At 41.8% G+C, this 13,161-nt stretch overlaps 1 non-coding gene across 1 annotated transcript; it reads left to right on the forward strand.

Annotated features, from left to right (window-relative positions):
- MIR9852 (microRNA 9852) lies at window positions 1,128-1,223 on the forward strand. The gene has a single exon (NR_128546.1). It is a non-coding gene; the product is annotated as a microRNA 9852 (primary transcript).

A 13,161-nucleotide genomic window follows, 5' to 3' on the forward strand; every position in this document is an offset into this window, starting at 1 on the left:
CTACAGAGAGACTCACGTGGGAAAAAACTGAAGCCTCCAGTCAACAGCCATGTGAATGAGCTTGGAAGTAGATTTTCCAGCCCAGTCAAGTTTTCAGACAACTGCAGCCCCAGCCAACATCATGATTGAAACCTCACAAGAAATTCTAAGCCAAAATTACCCAGCTACGTTGCTCCTGGATTTCTGAACCTCAGACAGTATGTGAATTTAAAAAAAAAATGTTATTTTCAGCTGCTGAGTTTTGGAGTAATTTGCCATGTGGCGATAGATAGTAAATATGGATAGCTCATACAGAAAAACATGTTGCCCTACTGTGGTGAAAAAGAACAAATGTCTGTTCAGTTAAAAGGATTTATTACCTAAAGACGTCTTTTTTTTCCAAAAGACGTGGGATAATAATCATGAAGACCCATTTGCTACACGTCACCCTGTGTACGTGAAGAACACGAACGTACAGAGATGCCTTCTCAGGCTAACATGTCATCTCTGGAGAAGGGGGGACCAACTTCTACCCCATGAGTTACCAACCCCATGCGTCTTTGGGTTGGTAGACAGCTTTTGCTTTTACCAGTGTGCCGTTACCCGTGTCTTGTGTATAAACTCCTATTAATATACATTTGGTGCCAGAACAGTCCTATAATTGGGAAAAAAAAAAATGCTAGTGTTTATTATTCTCCAGACTCCCCACCTGGGGGGAAGTGGGGGACCGGATTTTAATCCACTTAAAAGGGCTCAGGAAGACACAGGCGTGGGTGAAAGCAGGGGCTGGGCCTTTTCATTACCGCAGCACAGACTCTGGATCCCCACCCTCCTGGGAAAGGGTTTTGAAACCCAGTGTGACAGACAGTCAGGGTGGAGCCCGGGAGAGGAGAGACAGGGGGCTGGAAGAGCCTAAAAAGAGTCAATTCTGTTAACCAAAGTTTCCATCCTATTGAGGATAACTGAGGCATCTCCCTAGCGCCTGCCTGTGACAAAACATGCTGTAGCTGGCTGTCACTAAATAAAGCAACAGGAAAAGGAGGACAGTCTTGTCAGCAACCCCCAGTTTCAGCGGGATGTTTTGACTGCAGAGCGAGGAGGCCCCTTCACTGAGAGTGACAAGAACTAATCTTCTGCATGTCAAAACACATCTCCTTGGCTTCTTTTCTTCCAGAAACCTCCACCTCCCGCCTCCTTCCGACCACATTAGAACCTGGGATCGGGATCGTGGGACCAAATTTGCTTTTGATTCTCTCCAGGCAGCCATTTAGCTGTCTTTCTCTTTCATTGCTCTCTTTCTCGCTTTCTTTTTTTCATGCGAGTTGAGTGCCAGTGAGAGAAGCCAGATGGAAACTAAAGCTCTCTGTTTATGACTGAACAGGTACACCACAAACAGCAGGGTAAATGTTTCACCCCACTGCCTCCCACACGCCCAGACTGCCCCAAACCCCACCTGGATCAGTTTCTAGCAGAGGGCTTATGGTTCCATGTCTATGCTTAGTGAGCCTGGTAATATTTGCTTTAGAACAACATTTGAATAGAGGCCCCTCAGAAAATTCACATTTCCATATTTACTGGGGGATTTTTGTTTATTACAAAGGAGGTTAAGAAACCATTCTGTATACTTGCTAAGTGAACAAAGCAGCCTACAAAAGAGCATGCCACGAATCATCATGTGAATCACCCTTTGTTAGCATTTACTTGGCATCAAGACCTGGGCTGGGCCCATCAGGTCCGTAGAGATGAGTGTATGTGAGATGAGATGAACTTCTCATGCCCGTTGTACAGATGCGAGACTGCGGTGCAAGGAGGTAAAGCAACCCCTCCGACGGAAGAGGACTACCTCTGGGGAGCAGGGGGGAGGTGCGGCAAAAGGAATCTTATGCTCTTTTACACTGCTAGAAATTATTTACCATTTTTGTTATTCAGTGCATTTTAAGGGATAAGAAAATAATTTCATTAAAAACACACACACACGCGCATTTGCAGAGTTCTCCTGTGGCACAGCAGGTTAAGGAGCCAGCATTTGTCACCGCAGTGGCTTGGGTTGCTGCTGTGGTGCAGGTTTGATCCCTGGCCCAGGAACGTCAACATGGGGTGGGCATAGCCAAAAAAGAAAAAAGTATTTGCTTAAACTCACAGAGCTGTAAGTGACCCGGGAACTCCAGGGTAATTTATCTTTCTCCCCAGTGCACAGGCTCTTCATCACTCTGCTATGACCCAACTGTTGGAAAAAGGAATCGATAGGAGTTCTCTTGTGGACAAAGGGTTAAGGATCTGACATTGTCACTGCAGTATCTCGGGTAGCTGCTGCGGTACAGGTTTGGTCCCTGTCCTGGGAACATGCCACGGGCATGGCCGAAAAAGAAAAAGAGGAAATGGAATCTTTAGACACTGACCAGTGTGTGCACAGTACTGACTCTGGGAGGAGCAGTGGGGTGGAGGGACCACATGAGCTATTGTCCCAAAGCAACACTTTTGAGAGTGAAAGGAGGTGCTAATTGGACTGGGGCTGTCCTGGGAGCACTAGTGTGTATGGTCAAATTGGGGGCAGCTGTTTTCATTCTGCTCTACACATTTCAAAGATTCTTTTTTTTTTTTTTTTTTTTTTTTTTTTTTTTGCCTTTTCTAGGGCCACACCTGCGGCATATGGAGGTTCCCAGGCTAGAGGTCCAATCGGAGCTGTAGCCGCTGGCCTACACCAGAGGCACAGCAACGCAGGATCCGAGCTGTGTCTGTGACCCACACCACAGCTCACAGCAACACCAGATCCTTAACCCACTGAGCGAGGCCAGGGATCAAACCCGCAACCTCATGGTTCCTAGTCAGATTCGTTAACCACTGAACCACGACAGGAACTCCCACATTTCAAAGATTCTGTCTTGAGCATGGATCACTTTAATAAGGACAGGAACAGTGTTGGGTACCATATTTTTTTCCCTTGTTAGGGCCACACCCCTCGGCACATGGAGGTTCCCAGGCTAGGGGTCGAATTGGAGCTGTAGCCTCTGGCCTACACACAGCCACAGCAATGTCAGATCCGAGCCACGTCTGCAACTTACACCACAGCTCACGATAACACCGGATCCTTAACCCACTGAGCAAGGCCAAGGATCAAACCTGTGTCCTCATGGATGCTAATCAGATTCGTTTCCACTGAGCCACGACGAGAACTCCTACCATTTAAAAAAAAAAAAAAAAAAAAAAAAAAAAACAGAGACACTTTCAGTTCTGACCCTTATGGATGTACATTTTTTTCATTCCAATCAATAACTCAAAACTCACATACTTCAAATTACTCACCACCACAAGCACAGAGCGCTGACAGTCATCGATGTGGCAATCATTCTGAGGGAAACGCTAATATTTAATCAACGGGCTTGGAAACACCTCTGGAAGTCAATCCACAATAGCAATAGGGCAACAACCACAGGATCATGGCTTCCGCTGTACAGGTGGCCAGCCCGAAGGTTCTGGAGCACCTCCCCAGAGGTTACTCTGTAAGTTAGTCAGCCTCTGCTCCACCTAGCGCCTACTTCCGCTGTGCCTCTGAGCTGGAAGACAGTTTCCAGTTCTCTGCGGCTATTCATAACTTTCTCCGAAGAAATAAAAGCCAGCTTTGGAAGAACATATGTGTTACCTTGGCCACATCAGGCACCAATACACAAACACCATTTCCATCTCACCAAGACTATCAGTAAATAACGTCCTTTGACTCAAAACAGGGGATGAACATTTCTCAGTAGGGGCAACCTCGTCTGGACCAGTTCAGATGACTAAGGGACCTCAGGAAGTGGAACCATGAATCAGAAAGCGACCTCCTTTCCTCTGACTCAATGCTGAGCTCATGAGCCCAGGTGGTGTCCGGGGGACTGTGTCCCTGGAGGTGCTGAACTCCTTGCAAACATCCAAAAACCAAGGAAAAACTTACAGCCTTTGCTACCGCTCCCTAAACCAGACTCTAAGATATTATTTAATCTCATAACAGTGCATAGTCCATATCATTATCCCATTTTAAAGATGGAGAAACTGAGGCTCAGAGAGCTTGCCAACCCCCCCCCCACCAAGTTTGTGCCTTATCAGTGCTCTTTCTATTATATTACACTGCCTCACAATAAGAAGCAACAAGTAACAATTAAAATGATGTAAAACATTCCGCAAGCTCCTTACTCCTAATTTTGACTATGATCTTTGTCACGTCCATTTTGATAAGCTCTATCAGCAGTAATAGAGCTTTTACATATGTTTTTCATTCCTTCCATTCTATTCACAAACTTGGGCAAGTACCACCCAATTTTCAGTATGGTTATCATAGTTAGAGTATTATCTATTTTTCTTTTATGTACCAAGAGGTCGGTCTAACACATACAAGTAAATTCTTAAGAAGGAAATAAGTAGCAAACTTTTCCAGCAGGTATTAGCTTCAGCCTCAAAGGCAGTGCAGGAGTCGCCCACGTTTTAGGGGGTCCACTGAACCATTTCTAGGAACAACCAGGCCACAGCAGACCCCGTGGCCCCTGTAGTTACAAAAGCTGGGGTTTGTCTGGGTAACCCCTCAAAAGCAATTTGAAGCCTCTCAACCTAAGCACAAGGCTTGCAATTCAGATTTTACCACTAGGTGGATGGTAGTACTTTGTATACTTAGTCATGGTTTGGCTGACTGACTAGTAAAATTTCCCCAGGACCTGATGAACATTTAAATTTATAAAGTCAGTTTATACCAGCTTTAATGAAAGACTATGAACTCCACTGAAAAATAAGACTTTATCTCTTAAAAGGGAAGAGCGATAAACAAAATTGACACACCTCTGGCCAGACTCACCAAGAAGAGAGAGAGAACCCAAATAAAAAAAAAATAAAAAATGAAAAAGGAGAACTCTCAATGGATACTTCAGAAATAAAAGGGGTGAGAGAACAACAAAAACGTGATATAAAAAAAAACTCACTTATAATACTAAATCCTACTTAAATATGCTATTTTGTAAAAAAAACAACCTCTTTCTGAAATAAGTGTTAAGAAGTAACTATTCTGATTTGGGACAAAGAGAAAACTTCTTCAAATTGCTATAATTTGGTGCATTTGTCACTAAAATTCAATCACTGCTGAATCTAATTTTGGGATTGCTCTATTTTTAAGAAGAAATCTTCACCTTTTATTTTTCCATATGTGGAGTCAGTTGTCAGGAGAGTCTCAGACTGCAGATGTGACAGAAGGTAGAAGCTATGCCACCCTCTCAGGGTGCAGGGAAATCCACATCATAAAAACTCCTTGTAAGGTCTTACTTCCCAGCCCCTCCTCAGTCTTGCGTAGTTTCATGTGTCAGAAGACTTTGAGGAAGATGTAGGTGGCTCTTTGATATTTTCCATTTCTTGGTAACTTTCCCCTTTATAATCAGGAATGATTTATTTCTCCAAGAAACTCATTTCCATTCAAATTCCTAGAAATTTGAATTCTAGAATCAACATAAAACTACAATACTGAGGAAGTTCCCTTGTGGCGCAGTGGGTTAAGGATCCTGTACTGCCTAGCTATGGCAGAGGCCACAACAGAGGCGCAGGTTCAGTCCTTGGCCTGGGAACTTACATGCCGCAGGTGTAGCCAAAAAAAAAAAAAAAACTATAATAATGATAATAATAAATATATCAATTAATGCTTATATTGTGCATAAAATATGCCAGTCACTACATAAGCATTTTATATATTTTAACTCATTTTAAGCTATGACACATCAAATATTAAAGATTATCTATGAAACACTCCTAAAAAACTCCAAGTCTCCTTTTAAAATGTTTTTGGGAAGTTCCTTTGTGGCACAGTGGGTCAAGAATCCGGCGTTGCCACAGCTGTGGTGTAGGTCACAACTGTGGGGTTTGATCCCTGGCCCTGGAACTTCCACGTGCTGCATGTACAGCCAAAAAAAAAAAAATTAAAAATAGAAATTCCCGCTGTGGCACAACAGTATTGGTGGTGTTTCTGCAGCCCCAGGATGAAGGTTCAATCCCCAGCGTGGTACAGTGGGTTAAAGGATCTGGCATTGCCTCAGCAGCCACGTAGGTCACAATTGCGGCTTGGATCTGATCTGATCCCTGGCCCAGGAGCTCCATGTGCCGTGGGGCAGCCAAAAAAATAAATAAATAAATAAAAATTTTTTTAAATTTTGCCAAATGCCTATTGAATGATGCCATTTTTTTTAGTTGAAAATTTTCATTAAATATAGTTGATTTAAAATGTGCCAATTTCTGGAGTTCCCGCTGTGGCCCACCAGAAATGAATCTGACTAGGAATCATAAGGTTGCTAGTTCAGTTCCTGGCCTTGCTCAGTGGGTTAGGGATCCGGCGTGCCATGAGCTGTTGTGTAGGTCGCAGACACGGCTCAGATCTGGCATTGCTATGGCTGTGGTGTAGGCCAGCAGCTGTAGCTCCAATTTGACCCCTAGCCTGGGAATCTCCATATGCCTCAGGTGTGGCCCTACAAAGCTAAATAAATAAATAAATTTTTCAAATGTGCCAATTTCGGCTATACAGCAAAGTGATCCAGTCATATTTATGTATATGTATAGTACACACACACACACACACGTATTTTTTTTCCCTTTCTTATATAACCTTCCATTATGGTCTATCCAAAGAGACTGGATATAGTTCTCTGTGCTATATAGCAGGTCATTTTTAAGCAGAAATAAACAGAGTTTTTATGTTCAGATAAATCTTATATATTCACATACACACTACACACCTCTTCTCATCTCTTCCTGTAGCTTACTTTCCCAGGTGGTCTGTGGATCCTGCAAAGGTAATCATCCTTCTTGGCCCCATCTGTCATTCTTCCAGTACACTTTTCTACCCAAGAACATGGTTCTCTGATCAGCAGCATCTGCATTTTACTTGGAGTTTGTTGGAAAAGCAGAACCTCAGGCAATCTCAATTTGCAGAACCAAAAAAATAATCATACCTGTCTACAGAGTAGTAAGTAGTGGAGGTAAGGCCATTTTTTTTTTTCTGCCTTGAGAGTTAAGCAAACCTCCCTTGTCCCGATGCTGAAAGCTTAACATTAATAGCAGAAAACAATGTAAGTATTTTCCTCAAATATTTGATCCTATGGAGCAAGCATTACATGCTAGGAGTTGATCTCTTTTCAAGGATGTCTATTCAAAATTATTCAATTGGCTCCTTTTTTCAGATCATTCATAATTACATGAAGCAGGAGCCAATCATAATTCATCATGTATCATGAATGGCATTGCTCCATGAAGGTCCCCCACGTGTGTCCCCTGCTTTAATCTAAAAATGTGGAACGTGAGGGTGGACATTGCTCTGTCTCATCAGCAACCTCAGAAATACTAAACTGCTTTAATATTTGAGAGAGTTCATTATGACTGAGGAGCATGAAAATACATTCTTTGGATGCCAAGAAGCAATGGGTGTTTCTAGCAGCTGTGGAACGAGGTGTTTGTGAAATTAAGACTTGGGGAAGGGGGCGATTTGCAAGAGATTACAGCTGCTGCCACCCCATGTCCTGCTGCCCCCATTCCACGGCTGCTGCAAAATTGAGGCTGACAAGTTTGGGGTTTTTTTTTCAGTTTGTTTTCTTTTTCAGTTTTATTGAAGTATAACAGACAAAACTGTTTAAAGTGTACAACGTGATGATTGGACGTATCTATATATTTTGGGAAATGCTTACCACAATCAAACTAATTAATATACCCATAGCTACACATAGCTGTGTGTGTGTGTGTGTGTGTGTGTTAAAAGTGTTTAAGGTTTACTCAGCAAAATTCAAGCACACAACCAAGTAATATTTACTACCCTCACCATGCTGTATATTAGCTCCCAGAGATTATTTATCTTATAACTGAACTCTTTGACCAGCATCTCCTCATCTCCCTTCCCCCTCCACCTTCCTCCTCAACCCTGTGGCCCTGGTAACAACCACTCCAGTCCATTTCTATGAATTCAAATTAAAAAAAAAATTCCACACATAAACAGGAGCCAAGATATGGAAACAACCTGTGTATCTGTCAAAAAATGAATAGATAAAGGAGTATGTGGTGTGGCTAGATAAATAGATATAGATTGAGATAAATGATAGACAGTTATATAGATGGATTGATAGACACATACATAGATAGATGTAGATAGATGACAGATAGTTATATAGATGGATAGATTTCAATGATAGATAATAGATACATAGATACATAGATAATATGATAGTTACATAGATAGGTATATATATTGAGATAGATAATAGATAATAAATAATAGATAGATAGATAGATACTCAGTGGAATATTATTCAGTCATGGGAAAGAAGGAAATCCTGTCATTTCAATAATATGGATGAATCCTGAGGACATCACGCTAAGTTAAATTAGCCAGACAGATTTTAAACTTTAAGAGATAAAAAGGGATCATGGGGAATTAGAGGGTGAAAGAGAAGGGGGTAAATCCAAAGGCATGTGCAGCTATTTCCAGCCCCTCCTCAGGTTAAGAATAGTAGCCCGGGGGGCTCAAATATCTTATCGAGGGAATATCTCTCTGGAATTTCTGTTTGATGCTCTGTCTTGAAATTTTTAATCATGTATAAGAAAGTTAATGACAGGAATTAAATATCTGTTTTTCATAATCTCTAATCTTGTTCAAGGAAGAAGAAGAAATTTATTTTGTAACTGAACTCTTTGACCAGCATCTCCTCATCTCCCTCCCTGCTCCATACATGGAGAAGAGACGTATGTTATAAATACCACTGGCTTCTTGACTTTGTTAATGTGTGTGGTTGAATATTAAACAATAAGCTTGCATTATAATGAATAATAATAATAGAATTTGTTAGTAGTAGTAATAAAATTTAAAACTAGTGTTTTGCTTTTTTAAAAGAAATTTTTCAACTTAAGTCCTCAAGTTCGCTACCAAAAACTCAACTTTTGAAGGCTCAAACAACCTTCCAATCTACAGTCCTTCCTCTGTCTTTCTTGGCGAGCTGACATGCAGATCCTTCTGCACCAAGTTCCCCAGAAACTGGGAGGTGCTTATACATCGTGGTTAGTGCCGCTGATCTCCATTTCACTGCCTTTTTACCCCAAAACCACTGAGCACTGAGTAGAACCGGAGCTCTCACCGGAGTTAGAACTGCCCTTTGTAGGGCATTTGGAAACTGGCCTGGTGACTTGGTTGTTTTATTTCCTAAACTCAGTGCACAGTATTTCCAATATTACATATTCTTCAATAAATAGAACAGTCAGTCCTCTACAGAGAATTATCCAGCATCCCATATAACTTTTGTGTGGCCCAAAGACATTCATAGGTAAAAATTTCTGTTTCTAATTTTCTTCCTTAGAACATAAGTCCATTTTATATACAGGAATCAACTATTTTTTGCATCTGCAATGAGGTCCTGCTGTACAACACGAAGAGCTATATCCAATCACTTGTGATAGAACATGATAGAAGATAATATGAGAAAAAGAATGTGTGTGTGTGTATATATATGTATATGTATATATGTATATATCCGGATCACTTTGCTGTAGAGGAGAAATTGACAGAACATAAAAAAACTATTTTTTGCATATGACTATATGATGAATTTGCCTAAAAAATAAAAATAAAATAAAATAAAATAAAAAATAGAAAGGAGTTCCTGTCGTGGCGCAATGGAAATGAATCCGACTAGGAACCATGAGGTCGTGGGTCTGATCCCTGGCCTTGCTCAGTGGGTTAAAGATCCAGCGTAGCTGTGACCTGTAGTGTAGGTCGCAGACATGACTCAGATCTCATGTTGCTGTGGCTCTGGCGTAGGCCAGCTGCTACAGCTCCGATGAGCCCCCTAGCCTGGGAACCTCCATATGTCATGGGTACGGCCTTAAACAAAGACAAGAAATAAATAAATAATAAATAAATAAATAAATAAATAAATAAATAAAACATATGATGAATTTTCCAGAAGTATCAATACTGTGTGAGTCAAGAGATGCTTGTCTTTTTTGCACTCAAAACCTTTGCTTGCACTCAAATCCTCTTCACCAACGGTAAGGCTGCGGCAGGTATTTGAGTCAGTGATACAACACACCTTTATCAGCCAGCATGTGAAGCTATCCCGAATAGAGTGATTCCTTGTAGGTGCAAATATCCGTCTACTTCATTGTCTCTTTTAGAATACATGTGCCCAAACATGCATATTGGTAATCATATTATTCATTTATCAGTTATTTTCCTTTTATTCCTTCTTTGTCTTACCACCAGGGCATCATGCTGATTTGTAATGAAGTGTGTACAGGGAGACTGTATTATGTATAAACTACATGTCAAACTGGAAGAGAGAACATTATAAAATACAATAAAAAGCAAGTGTTGAGTCTACCCTCAGCGAGTGGTTGAGACGACTGGTGTAGACCATTTCCTTGGAACCTAAGATCCAAAAGAAGAGAAAAAGACCAAGCAAATGGAAACACTAGAATGAGGGCTTGAAAATTAGGATGCATCAGAGTTCCCATTGCGGATCAGCAGGTTAAGGACCTGATGTGGTCTCTGTGAGGATCTGGGTTCAATCCCTGCCCTTGCTCAGGGAGTTAAGGATCCAGCATTGCCTCAGCTGCAGTGTAGGTCACAGCTGCAGCTCCAATTTGACCCCTGGCCAGGGAACATTCATATGCCACAGATGCAGCCATAAAAAGACAAAAAGAAAAGAAGATAAGGATGTGTATAAGACCCAACTTTATGGAGTTCCCGTAGTGGCTCAGTGGTTAATGAATCCGACTGGGAACCATAGGGTTGCAGGTTTTATCCCTGGCCTCTCTCTTTATCCCTGGGTTGAGGATCTGGTGTTGCTGTGGCTGTGGTGTAGTTTGCAGACGCGGCTCAGATCCTGTGTTGCTGTGGCTCTGGCGTAGGCCGACAACTGTAGCTCCGATTGGACCCCTAGCCTGGGAACCTCCATATGCCTCGAGTGTGGCCCTAGAAAAAGGCAAAAAGACACAAAAAAAAAAAAAAAAAAAAGACCCAACTTTATAAGTGGTACTTTTTCAAGATAACCCTGCTCCCTGGGTCTTTCTGACGCTCTCTGCCTCCATCTGAAGAATGACTGCTACTGTCTGTCCTTCTTCTTCTGGGAGATCACAGCACTGATAGAAAGACAAAAACAAATAGTGGGTATGATTCACTACAAAAGAGAAGCAGAATACTTAGTTCCCCTGGTGAGGCATCTCCCATCATTTTACAATAAAATTTCAGGATATCTAAAACCAGGTGACAGCCCATTAATTTCAACTGATTTTCCATAGCCCGGGGCTAATGAATGTCTTAGAGTGACTTTCCCCGTTTCCTGATATGAAATTCCATTCATTATAATCTCATATTTGTAGTCACCAGTCTCCAAGATGGACCCTTTAATATTCCTTGATTCCTGCAGTTCATGTTCTCGAGAAGGCTCTTTCCATACCAACGGACTAACATGTGTAACAGATATGATATTAGGGATTTGAGTGTATGGAACCTCTGAGATCACGTTGTAAAGAGCATTGCAGCTTCTACCATGCTCTCCTGGATCACACACTCAGGGGAGAGCCATGTTACAAGGACACTCGAGCAGTCCATTAAGAGGCTCACATGGAAGACAACTGAGGCCTCCACCCAACAGCCAGCACCAGCCTGCCAGATGTGTCCACAAGCTGGAAACAGATCAAGCCTTTAGATGCCTGTAGCCCCAGTCAACACCTTGATATACTCTTTAAAGAAAGCTTAAGCCAGTAACATCTTGGTTAACCATTCCCAAATCCTTGACCCACAGAAACTATAAAATAATAACTGTTTATTGCTCTTTCCATTCTATGGACAAAGGCTCTTTACTTCTCAGATGCTCCTTCAGTGCCCTCCTCTCCTCCCTGCTTCTTTTTTTGTTTGTTTGTCTTTTTTTAGGGCCACACCTGCAGCACCTGGAGGTTCCCGGGCTAGGGGTCGAAAGGGAGCTGTATCTGTCAGCCTACACCACAGCCACAGCAATGTCAGATCTGAGCCATGTCTGCAGTCTACACCACAGCTCATGGCAACAACAGATCCTTAACTCACTGAGTGAGGCCAGGGATTGAACCTGGGTCCTCATGGATACAAGTCAGATTCATTTCCACTGAGCCACGACGGGAAATCCATCCTGCCGGCTTCTTGAATGTAGGTATTCCAAATATTCCCTCTGTTGCCCTATCCTCCCATTCTAATCCTCATCTTTAGAAAATGCATCCACTCATAAAGCTTCAATCATCGTCTCTGTTCTGCTGATTCCAAATCTACACACCAGCTCTAATAAATCTGAGCATCTAACACAGACATACATTTTGATTCTGGATGAGACACATCCATGTTGTATTATACTCCCAACTCATGTAGCAAATCACATTCATCATCTTTTCCGCAAAACTAAGTCTCCCACTGATGTTTACACTACTGTAATAACAACATCCTTACCCTCCCAGTCACCCAGAGTTACCACCACAGATAAGAAACATCAGAAATATCTTTAACAATTTTTGAACCCTACTCCCACCCTAATCAATCAAGCCCTGTCCAGATGTCTCTCTGAAATCTTTCTCAGTGGTGTGCTGGTAAAATGACATCCCCTCAAATGAGATTTTTTTTAAAGCTTTAATTCGTAGTGTTTACTAATTTCTGTGGTGTAAATATTCCCACATCATAGTTTAAAACTACCGAAAGTTTGGAGTTCCCATTGTGGTGCAGCAGAAAAGAATCCGACTAGGAACCATGAGGTTGCAGGTTTGAACCCTAGCCTTGTTCAGCGGGTTAAGGATCCGGCGTTGCTGTGAGCTGTGGTGTAGGTCAAAGAAGCAGCTTGGATCCAGCGTTGATATACCTATGGCATAAGCTGGTAACTACAGCTCTGATTGTACTCCTAGCCTGGGGAACTCCATATGCTATGGGTGGGGCCCTAAAAAGACAAAAATAAAATAAAATAAAACTACCAAAAGTTTAACATCTGGCTCACAAAATTTCTGAAAATTTAACAATTAGCTCTTGAGAGCTGGTGCTCTTTTCTATTCCTACTGATCCCACCCTCGTTCAGCCATGTGTTATTTCTTTTCTGAACTATTGAGAAGCTTACAAGTTAGTCTGCCTACCCCTCACTCCAATCACATATGTGCATAAAATATTTTTATATTTCTTTTTTTTCTTTT

This window comes from Sus scrofa, chromosome 5 (genome assembly GCF_000003025.6).
Source record: "Sus scrofa isolate TJ Tabasco breed Duroc chromosome 5, Sscrofa11.1, whole genome shotgun sequence".
NCBI lineage: Eukaryota > Metazoa > Chordata > Mammalia > Artiodactyla > Suidae > Sus > Sus scrofa.